Raw genomic sequence first — 11,837 nt, forward strand, 5'->3', positions numbered from 1 at the left:
CAACACTGGCACTCTGTCAAGGGCCCCAACAGTAGAGAAGACTCCCTTTTGCCCATTTCTTTCAGAGCATCTTGATTTTTAGCAATGTCTCTCTCATCCCTGTTGCACATCAAGCCATAGACTCATGGAACCGCTTACTTGTGACCCACTTCATTTTGTTTACTTAAAGATTGTTTTTGTGACTTTTAAAAAGCTATGCTTGCATCTGGGATTTGTAATTCTAAGTCAGAGAAAGACAGTTGTTATGTATTGTTTAAAATTTGTTTAATAAAAAGGAATTTCTTTGAAAACATCAGGCCAAGCTTATGATGTAAATTTACTGTCTGTAAATTTACAGTGTAGTGACAGAAACTATAACACAGTATGTTAATTGATCAGTGTTGTAAGAAACATTCACTACAGCAATGAAAGAGTATATAATGTTTTGTTTAAAAGATATTAACTCAAGATGAGAAATAAGATGTTTTTCTTTGGGGTAATTTTCCCTTTTATGGTGTTTTTTTTCTTTTTGTCCATCTATATTTGCTAACTTTCTTATAACAAATATAAATGTCTTACATAACTAGAAAAGAAAAAGCAAATAAGACGCTGATAATGTGACTTCAGACTCTCCAGGAGGTAATTTCAACTGAAAATTTCCTCTCTCAACACCAAAGATCTTTTCTAGCCCTTCCTGCAGATCTGGATAAGTTGATTTCAGGTATGCTCCCGAGGCTGACCAAGCCCAAGTTCTAACATGATATACCCACCTCTTCCTTATCCATTTAATATATTATTGCTTAAGACTAATCAGAAATTAATACCGGCCTTTGACTATAATCCTTTAGAAGAGGAAGGGTGAAGCTTTTAAGGAGGAGTTTTCTTAATGCCACCAAGTCGACAGTTTACTTTTCCATATGGGCTCAAGTTAAAAGATAGCAGGAGGTGGTAAAGTCCTTTCAGAGACCTCACCTTGGTTTTGTGTTACGTAAATTCTACCTAAGACCTTCCTTAATACAAAGCAAATCCTGGGACTTAAAACCTAAGTTGCTGCCTAGCATCAAGGGAAAAGCCACTTGGAGCAGACCCTAACCATCTACTCAGTAAAACATTTACAGTCATGTGTTGCTTAATGATGGGGATAGTTCTGAAAAATTAATCATTAAGCAATTTCATTGCTGTGCGAACATCATAGAGTGCACTTACACAAACCTAGATGGTGTAGCCTACTACACCCCTAGGCTATATGGTACTGATCTTATGGGAGCACTGTCATATATGCGGTCTGCCATTGACTCAAATGTCATTATGTGGCGCATGACTGCATGTCTCCTGAAGGAAGAATCCCTGGACCAGATTAGCCCATTGATGGAGGACAGGCAGATGGTAACGGGTCTGTAAACATCTGTGTTAGGTAGAATACTGCTTTATCATTGCACCCATGGAGAATTTGCTCAAATATGTGATGCTATATATTTGGCAAATATTATCTGTTTCACTAGCAGCTAAGACCTAGGAATTCTAGAAAAACAGACTGAAGCAATGTAGTCCGAAGAACTTGCCTTTTCATAAAACATTGACTTGCCACTTCCTAGCTGTGTGACCTTGGGAAACTTGGTCACACCTTTTAAAATCTTTAAAATTAGTAATACCACCTAAAGGGATTAAATACACTAGTGTGTATAAGGACTTTGCAAGGTATCTAATTCACAGCAAGTACCCAATAAATATCAGTTTCTTCCATTAGCATTCCAAACTAGATGGAGGTACATATTATTATGCAATGTTGTTTAATATTCTTTGAGAACCCACAGTGTGGATTTATAAATCTAGAATTAGATAAAATACTTTGCAAACATCTCTGCTGATTTCTGTTAACCTATTTTTTCTGAAATCACTTACTATTAACTTAGTATTACTACATATACTTTAAAAATTAAAAATTTTAGACAACAGAGTAAAGTTGTTCCTTGGGAACTTGGTGACATGGAAAAAGCTGAATTAAGAGCCATGAAAGGTCATTATAAAGATATTCCATAGCAAACAAATATTAACCATTATGAGCAGAATGAAGATGCAGGAGAAGAGGTTAGGAGTTCCACAACTTCCTTCAGCTCCTCACTCAAGACTAACAGTACTCCACTGTGGAAGATAGTTCCTGCTACCTCCTTCCCCAACCCTGATACACATAAAGTTGGGCAGTGAAACATTTAAAAGAATGGGGTTGGAGGGGCCAACCCAGTGGCGTAGTAGTTAAGTTTGTGCACTCAACTTCAGCAGCCCAGAGTTCGGGGGTTTGGATCCTTGCCACAGCCATACACATCACTCATCAAGTTATGCTATGGTGGGTTCCCACATATAAAACAGAGGAAGATTGGCACAGGTGTTAGCTCAGGGGCAAGCTTCTTCAAGCAAAAAGAGGAGGATTGGCAACAGATGTTAGCTCAGGGCCAATCTTCCTCAAAAAAAAAAAAAAAGAATGGTCGTCACAGCGTATCAAACGTGGCTCACACTCTGAACCAATAGCCATATACAATCACCAACAAAGCCTCTTTCCAAGGAAGTGGTGCCTGGGGAAGACAATCTTTTGATAGGAGAAACATACTCATCCTGGCAGATACTAAAGCTCACGTGCTAAAGACTGAGTTCAGGCTCAAATGTACTAAATACTAAGAAAACATACATTGTCAATATTTTGTGTTCCTGTGCATTTTATTATTTCTCACAATAACATCAATAAATAGTTGTTATACATGTTTTAGACACTACTTTTATTCTTTACAAGATAAACTTTTTAAAAAATTCTTTGGCATTGTAGGAAGAAATTCCAGAAATTATGATGATGCTGGCACTGTATGTTGCTTTGTTGTATCAACTATAACTTTCTTAAAGACTTGAGAAGGTCTCAGCTTCTAGGGCTACCGCATAAAATAGCTCCAAGAAATATTACAAGCTTAGTTCATTTTTGAGCCACCAGTGGATAGCAAGGTAAATAATTTAGTAAGTAAGTATCATTTTATTAACATAAATTCCCACACCAGATAAATTAAATAAATTTCTCAAATAAATTCCCATGCCAGAAGTGAAAAAAGACAACCAACTGTTATGGTGCATGTACTCAGAGTTCGTATATGTAAGACATGCATCTTACATATTAGAACTGAGCTCCAAGCTCATTTTTCCTAAACACAACAGCTTTTTCCTACCAGACCTTGACATAGTCAAGAATGAAGATTCAGATCACCGTATCTTCTGAATAGCAAAATTTCAGAGCCTAACCACTCTTGCTCACCGTGGTCCAAAGCACAGTTACAAATATTCAGTAAATTCTATGAGTGTTTCATTCAGACGTTAGTCTCTTCGACTACTTAAAAGAATTAAACCGTCTTAATCTGGAATTCAAACGACAGGAAAAACAAAATAGTTCTGAATAGCCAAGCAAGTTATCCAATATCCTTATTAAAAAAATAAGGAAATAAGGAATCTAGTTAACTGGTGAAAGAACATGTTCTTTAAAATGTAAGATTCTTTTGAAGAAATCAACTGTGGTTTAATGAAGTTGCCCTGTAATTCATTTTCATCGAGTTTATTATGAAAGAACATCCGCAAAATTCCAACTTTTAAGAATCCCACTGTTCGCATCTCTATATGTTAGTTGTTTGTTATCACAAGTTTAACACTTTTTTTTTATTAATAACTGCAATAGAATTGATTACTGATAAAGAGAATAGGGAAAAGTTTAATCGTAGAAGGAAAAAAGATTCTATCTAACTAACAGCATTATTATTAATAAAGCAAGCAAGAAGGAAACCAGAAAATATCTTGTTCATTAGAATTCCTTCCAAGGAAGAATTTTCCAAAGGATATCACAGGCCTCAGTCATGACTGGTTCTTAAATTATATATTTACATGCACTATGGCATTTTTTAAAGTTTACCAATAACCCAGAAGGCTCTGGGCACAAATATAAAAAAATAATTTTAAAAATGCCACAATTGAATTAGATTCTGTTACAAAGAAAAAACTCTAAACCTTAAGCTACCCCATAAAAGAACAGTAGAGAAAAAATTAATTCAGCTGGATAGTTATAGAATGCCAAACCAAAACTATACACTTTTGTCCCATGCCCTGAATGTCAAAGAACTTAAGATAAAAACAACCACAACAAACAAGCCAACTTCCACCGTACACAACCACATTATTGGCCTACAAACCCTACACGTAGTGCTCCAGCACTAATCATATGTATAAGTCCGGTCAACCACTTTTTCAACATAGGAATGACCTATAGATTTCATCCCATCTTTTCTGATGAGAGAGACAAGATCCAGGTCTGAAACCACACCCTAGCCACTTCCTATCCTCAAACACGCTGGCCAGCGAAACCTTTGGGAAACAGGCCAAATGGTTATGGAAACCCTACAACTTCAATTTCCTTCTCCTCTGGTCCAGTCATTTACCAGAACTGTAACCAAATAGCAAAATGCACTGGTTTGAGTTTCAGCTTTTTTTGCTTTCCCTCGCCCACCCTCTGGTAGAGATGCTAATGAGCGGTAAAATCTCCCGAGGCAGGGAGCCAGATAATAACCACCATGCTCAGTGATCTCCCTTAGATAATCAAGAGTCGGCACCAGCGCCTGGAGGAAGCTGTGAACGTAAAACACAGAGGATCCTACAGGAACAGCTGAGCTATAGCTACGGCAGGATGCAGACTTCCCTGCGGAGGAGAATCGGGTCGTAGCACTGAACAGCAAAATACGTGCATTCTAAACGCCTGTAGTCCTTTCAAATATGAGATTGTGAAGCAGCCATGGCGTGATCCATTTCATCAAAGTACCCAGGGCCAGAGGAGACAGGAAAGTGGAGGGCTAGAGAAGCAGAGTGAAGAAATGTGACAGTGGACAGCCTTCTTGCATCCACTTTCCCAAAGTGTAAGAAGAAAATTACTACTTGATTTGTATCACAATAAATACAGTAATGTAATAAAACTCTAGCACAGCCCCTGGCTTGTGTAGGTGGTCAATAAATGATATCAACTTGATTCATTCATTCGACAACGCTGATGGAGAACCTACCTACTATCTGCCAGGCAGTCTGCTGGACACCAGCATTACAGAGACTGAAAAACCTATTGGCTGCCTTGCAGGATCTCCTTAGCCTCATGATGATGAAGGTCCCTCAGAGCAAACCGGAAACTGGAAAACAGCTGTACCATATGCAGCTGTTCTACCACAGAGAACTCATCGTCCCATGGCTTGAGTCCTCAACAATTCTAAAGAGAGCATGAAAACGGCCAAACTCCAAGATTTTGTGAAATTCAATATGAAGATGCTACTAAACAGGACAAAGGAGGCACCATCATCGCACCATCTTACATTTGCACATCTTAGCATTCAAAAACCATGTCTTAGTTCATTAACACTCCTGATAGTTGACTACAAATATTTCCTTTCAGAAGTCACGATACTACACAACTTCAGAACCAGGAGGAACCTCGAACATTAACTCCTCATTTCAGAAATGAGGCTCAGAGAAGTAAAGCGGCATGCCCAACCTCAAGTACCTATTAAGACACCAAGCACAAAATAAGGAGAGAGGCAAAGACAGGAAGGGAAACAAACAGCATTTGCTGAGGGCTATTTTGCCAGACATGGTTACACTATAAACATCTAATGCTCACAACAAAATACAGCAAGGTAGATATTATCACCCTATTTTACAGAGGAGGAAGTTGAGGCTCAGGTTAAGTAACTTGCCCAAAGCCACACAGCTAAGAAGCAGAAAAGCGAGTTCATTCAGTACCTCACAGTGTTTATGGAGGTTGCTCTTTTTACAACTGCCTCTATAGAGAAGTCAGCTTATGGTCCTTGTCAGCTTCCAATTGCTACTGACCATGAATCTTGAGGACTGGTATGATGAAAACAGAGGAAAAACCGTTCACTAAGGTTTAGTGACCTTTCCTAATCCACAAAAGGTGATATCGCTCAGACAAAGCTGATATTGTCTCGCTCGCAGGCTACTCCTTCACAAAGTTTTCTATACAATTCTAACTTTCATTTTCACAACAAACCTCAATATTCACCACGTGCAAGTATTTAGCTTCTAAACCTCAAAATAATCAATCTCTATCATATTATTGTTCTTCAGCTGCCAGAAATCCCTTCAGAGGCTTTATTAGAAATGTCGGTAATCCTTCAAAACGCCGACTGGTGTCTTTTTCAAACGGTTCTGTAATAGCATCTCGAGCATCATCCTCCACGAGTACCTCCAGGAGGATTCCAGCCAATACTTTACTAAAACTCTTCCCTACACATGTGGGACTAGCCACAGATGAGCGGCTGTGATATATTTAAGAGATCACTAGAAATGCAGAAAGGAAATAGCTGCATATTCTATTCCCTCAAGACAAAGTCTGCTTACAGAAATTACTGATAAAAAATATTAAGACAACTTCTGTATCACAGAGCACCTTCCTCGAGTGACTACGTTCCCCAATAAAATTTGTGATTAAAATATATCTTAAAATATGTCCCACATCTAGATTTGAAAATACCTTAAGCAGAGCAGGAAATCTTGAATTGTTTTGAAGGGAGTTAAAAAGAAAAAACAATGAAAGGGTAGCATAAAGAGAGATTTCTTACCTTAACGGCCATAAATGAGACTGCATCTCAAAATCTTTTTTTTGAATTTACCAAATTGTAGGGAGAACGGAGAAATTAGAACTCAATTATCCAGATTCTTAAACAACACGTCCAGCAGTCTCTAATTAATTGTCTAAGCCTTCATTTCCTTTTGTCTGTGTGTTGGGTAGGGAGAGAGAAGGAAAAGAGAAAGAGAACACGTAGAAACAGATGTGGAAATAAATATTTTTCAACACAACATCTTGGCAAACTTTGATCTTTATATCACCCTCGCACTCTATTTTCTAAGTTTCTTAGTTTGCCCAATCCCCATAGAATTCAGAGCTAGAAAGGAAGATAAAAACCTCTTAGAGGTTTTCCATAGTGTTAGAGAAGCTTCTTTGGAGAATTCTGATTGCCTCCCCCTGAATCTAATATTAATAAATGTTTTTGACCCAAGGAATTTCTGCCAGAGAATAGAGGAAATAAAAGGTTCATTTAGCTGGTTTGTCCTGTCCTTGGACTTCCAGGCAGAATAAACAGCACCTTGTGACAAAGGCGGACCACACGCTGGCTGAGCTCCAGGCAGACACTGGGGGACGCAGGCTGTTTATCAGACAGCACATTGTCTTACCCGGGATGTGGTCGGCCTTTGTAACAAGAAGTATGCAAATGAGTTTCCCAGAGACCCAACACCCTGCCCCCGCTCCACTTGTTCCTTCAGGAGACGCAAGCTAATGGTGACTGTCCTGAGAACAGAACAGAGAGCCACAGAAAGACAGGGGAAGAGGAAGCATCCAGAATTAACCAGGGCCCAAGAGAACTTTTCACTTTTCAAGAAACATACCACAAAGAATATAATTCCAAACCACCCTGATTCCAGAAAAAAACAAACACACACACATTTTAAAACAGGATTGCAAGTTTTTTAATGTTCAAAAATTAAAAGAATTCTGAATCTGGTTCACTTATTCTTGATGCAGGGCAATGCAGCGAAGCTTTAAAATGCTCCATTTTCTCGTAGGAAAATTGCATCCCCAGACACTGCTGCAAACTGCCGCCAGGAGCATCTCTCTGAACTTCAGTTCCTTCATATATAAAACGGTACTAACAATAGTATCTGTGACATTTGGTTGCTGCAAAGATTAAATGAGGTAATTAATGGAAAACAGTTTAGCACAATGCCCAGCACATAGTCTGGGCTCAGAAAATGTTAGCAGGTTTTATACTATGCATATTATTGAGCTGTGTATCATAAAAGCACAAAGAATGAGCCAAAAGTACCAGAGGGGAAGAATGTGGGGCAATAAAGGCAATTATGGAGAAGAAAGACCAGTGCCCCACTGGCTAGTTTAAAGGAGTTCAATGAATTGCAAGTTTGTATCCTATTTGAGTCTCAGTTTCTCTACCTGTAATATAACACTCACTTCATATGGGTTATGAAGAGTAAATGAGACACACATTCAAGTGCCTAGCACAGCGCCGTGCAAATCATAGCCACTCAATGGTGTTAACTATTTGCTTGTTTTAGTTACATAACCCTATGGTTGGGTTCAAATTCACACTTTGTACCTGTGTGATATTAGTCAAATTACTTAACCTTTCTGGACCTCAATTTCCCTCTCAGTAAATGGAGTATAATAATAATACCTACCTCACCACGTTTGCTGTGAGGATTTCATAAGCTGCAGGGCCCTTAGACGGGCTCCTGGCTCAAAATGAAGACTGACCATTATTGGTTGTAATTGCAGTCTAATTCCTTACTTGATGCATACAGTTAATCTCATTTGGCTGCTAAATTCTGTGAAGCATGCGATGGTCACTTGGCATACCTGTAACCAGACTGCCATTTCTGGCCTTCAGAATTGCACTGGCTATCTTGGCAAACTTTCACATAGTCCTAAGCACTGACATTAATTATGCCTCATTATTTCAAAATGATTTCTTCAAAGCAGGCAGATAATGGTTTTCTCCTGATGGTTGGGTTCACCTTCCTCCAGGCCCCTCACGTCACCTTTGATCTGCGAAATCATTTCTATCCTAGCCAGGGTAAAGGAACAGGAAACAAATATCGAACTCATTTCAGAAGAAGAATCCAGTCTCAGACCTCAGTTTCTCAGTGTGTTTTCCATTGGAAAAGTTTCATCTCACTCCATGTTTCTACAATAATGATGCTAGATACCTAAATCGGCAAATGTTGACAGCCCAACAAATATACTAAGGAAGACAAATCAGGTTTTTCTGATATATTCTAATACAGAAAGATTTTTACATATAAATCAGATGCCTCACTTACATGCTTTCCTAGCCCCTCTTGGATGCCTGGAACACAAAACTTACCAGGCTTTGTTGTGAATTTTCTTTCTTGCCCATCCTCCCAATCCTGAGTATTCAAGAGGAGTGTCTCTGCCTTATCCGCATCTGTAACTCCTGCGATTGGTACAGAGCAGTGTAGTGTCTGAAGCCACCCTGCCTGGGTTCAAGTTCCAATTTTTACCATCGAATAGCAGTGGGACCTTTGATAAGTCACTGAAATTCCCTGTTCTTCAGTTCTTTCAACTATAAAATGAGGATAATAACAGTACCAACCTCCTGAGGTTGCAATGAAGAGTAAAGACCTAACGCATGCAAAGAGCTTAGAACAGGACCAGACTGAGGAATCGTAGTAGATACTATTTTATTTTGCTCTTATTATTATTATTATTATTAGCGATAACTGACAGACATGTTTCTACTCTCATGAAGCTTACATAACTCTGCTTGAGACACATAAACAAACAAATAAATCAGTAAGATTAATTCAGTAGTGGGGCAGGCCCCGTGGCCTAGTGGTTAAGGTCAGCAAACTCTGCTTCAGAGGCCCAGGTTTGGTTCCCAGGTGTGGACCTACACCACTCATCAGTGGCCAGGCTGTGGTGGTGACCCACATACAAAATAGAGGAAGATTGGCACAGATGTCAGCTTAGGGCAAATCTTCCTCAAGCAAAAAGAGGAAGATTGGCAATAGATGTTAGCTCAGGGCCAAACTTCCTCATAAAAAAAGGGGGAGTGTAAAAAAAAACATTAATTGGGTAGTAACATGTGCTGTGATGAATATGAAAAGGAGGAAGGTGATAAAATGCAACTGGAAGACAACTTAGATTGGACAGTCAGAGAAGGCCTCTCTAAGGTTGTGACAACTGAAATTAAGATCAGGAAAGAGCCAGCCTTAAGAAGTCATGGAGAAAGAGTGTTTCACAGACAAGGAAAACTAGCCCCAAAGCCTTAGCCCCCAAGCCTTAGGCAGGAAGGAGCTTGTCTAGTTCCAGAACAGAAAGAACGTCAGTGTGGTTTGGCTGGAGTGTAGTCAGCAAGGAAGAAAAGGGTAGGAAATGATGCTCCAGAGGTAGGCTTCGGTTAGAGCACACAGCCCATGTAGCATCGGGTAGAGAATTTGAGTTTTATTTCCAGCCCGAAAAGATGCCTTTGTTGAGTCTTGCAAACTCAGATGATCTCATTTATGTTTTAAATGATCACTCTGGCTGCTATGTAGATTGGAATCAGGGAGATAAATTTGGAGGCTCTTGCGGTAATCCAGACGCAAACAAAACAAAGGAAACGAAGGTAGGTTACATTAGGATGGTGGAGGTGGAGACCAAAAGTAAATGGAGCTGGGACAGGTTCTGAAGACAAAGTCAACAGGATGTGCTGATGGAGCAACACTATAGGTCACCGAGGCAAATCTACTTATTAAAGGAAAAGATGTTCAGATTACATTGTTCTCTTTTTAAACTGTGCTTTAGATTTATCTCTCATTTAAAGCACAAAGCAACTCAGAAAAGTCAAAAGTTCTAAAATGGACATAAAGAGGGATAACGCTATAAAAACACTCCAATAAGTATGAAGGGAAGCTGAAGACATCAGAGCTGGTAGCCCTCTTCCCCCAGCATGACTACAGAAGGCTTCGAGTCCCAGGGAAACCCTTCTCCCTGCTTGGCGCCTCGCCAACGTGACGTGGAACAATAGCCAACAGGGACCAACAGAGGGAGGAGGCCGGGCCCATGAACCTGGGATAGTAGGTGGCTCCTCAAAGTCTGTGTGTGGCGTGCAAGGACCCAGAAGTTCCTATGTTCCGTAGTGGGGAGCCCGGAAGAGGTAGACAAGTGGACGGAGCAACAGAAATGGAGTAGCAGTAAAAGGAGAAGCCACAGAATATGACTATTTCTCAACCCAATGCCAGCACCCCCAAAAGCCCACATAGGAATGGTCCTACCCAACAAAGCCTTGTAACAGAGACCAATAGAGATTCAAAGAATGGCGACAGATCCTGCCATGTTATGTAAAACAACCTCTTACACCAAGATGCCATCTGGAGGAGATGCAGGAACAGGAAAGGGGCATCCAAAAGACCTGAGCATTTACCCAAAAGAGCATGAGGAGCCCAAAGGGGACTGGAATCCCTTTAACGGGCAAAGTCCCAGTCTTCTTCCTTCCTAGCAGGGTGAAAGGCTTATGAAGAAAATTAGCTCAGATGTGAAAAATAAAGAAGCTACAGTTTTCTTTTTCATCTAATTGATAATTATTACATTTGTAATGCTATCATAAGTGTTGTCAAGTCAGACAAGATCAAATTCAAGCAAAAAGTGTCAAATAAAACAGAAAACTTTATGATAAAGAATACAATCCACAATGAGATTATAGCAGTCTTGATGCACAAAATACTTATATTAAATTCATAATACATGGACTATAGGAAATGCAAAGGGAAATAGACTAAAACATAAGATTAGGAGACTTTAAATCACAATTTTAGCCCATGAAAAATCAATTGGACAAAAAAATAAGAATGTTAGGTGTCAATTACATAATTGATGAACATAACAAATACGTAGAACTTGCTATCCGAATTTTAAAAAATACACCTGCTTTTCAAGAATTCATGAGACATTTATAAAATTCTGACCATAAATAAAATCAAAAAGAAAACTAGAAGTAGCACAGAACACATTATCAGACTGTGACCTCCAGGGATATTAAACTATAAATAAAGAAGAGGAAGAGAAGGACCAGAAGAAGAAGGAAATCAATCTTATGAAAATTAAGAAATTTACTTTGAACCAACACTTGAGTCAAAGAAAAGATCAAAACTAAAATTGCAAAACATTGACAAAGTAATAAGGAAATACATTACATATTAAAAAAATACGCAACAAGCTAAAACTTAGAGTTAAGTCCACAATCATAAACACATTATTAAGT

At 39.1% G+C, this 11,837-nt stretch overlaps 1 long non-coding RNA gene across 1 annotated transcript in view; it reads right to left on the reverse strand.

Moving 5' to 3' along the window:
- The window catches only part of LOC106782887 (uncharacterized), a 138,613-nt gene extending 131,832 nt beyond the window's left edge, over nucleotides 1-6,781 (reverse strand). Inside the window, exon 1 of the long non-coding RNA XR_002806524.2 lies at nucleotides 6,621-6,781. This is a non-coding gene — a long non-coding RNA (uncharacterized lncRNA). The remainder of the gene's footprint in view (nucleotides 1-6,620) is intronic.
- Nucleotides 6,782-11,837: the final 5,056 nt, after the last annotated feature.

The sequence above is a fragment of the Equus caballus genome, chromosome 2 (genome assembly GCF_041296265.1).
Source record: "Equus caballus isolate H_3958 breed thoroughbred chromosome 2, TB-T2T, whole genome shotgun sequence".
In the NCBI taxonomy this organism is placed as follows: domain Eukaryota; kingdom Metazoa; phylum Chordata; class Mammalia; order Perissodactyla; family Equidae; genus Equus; species Equus caballus.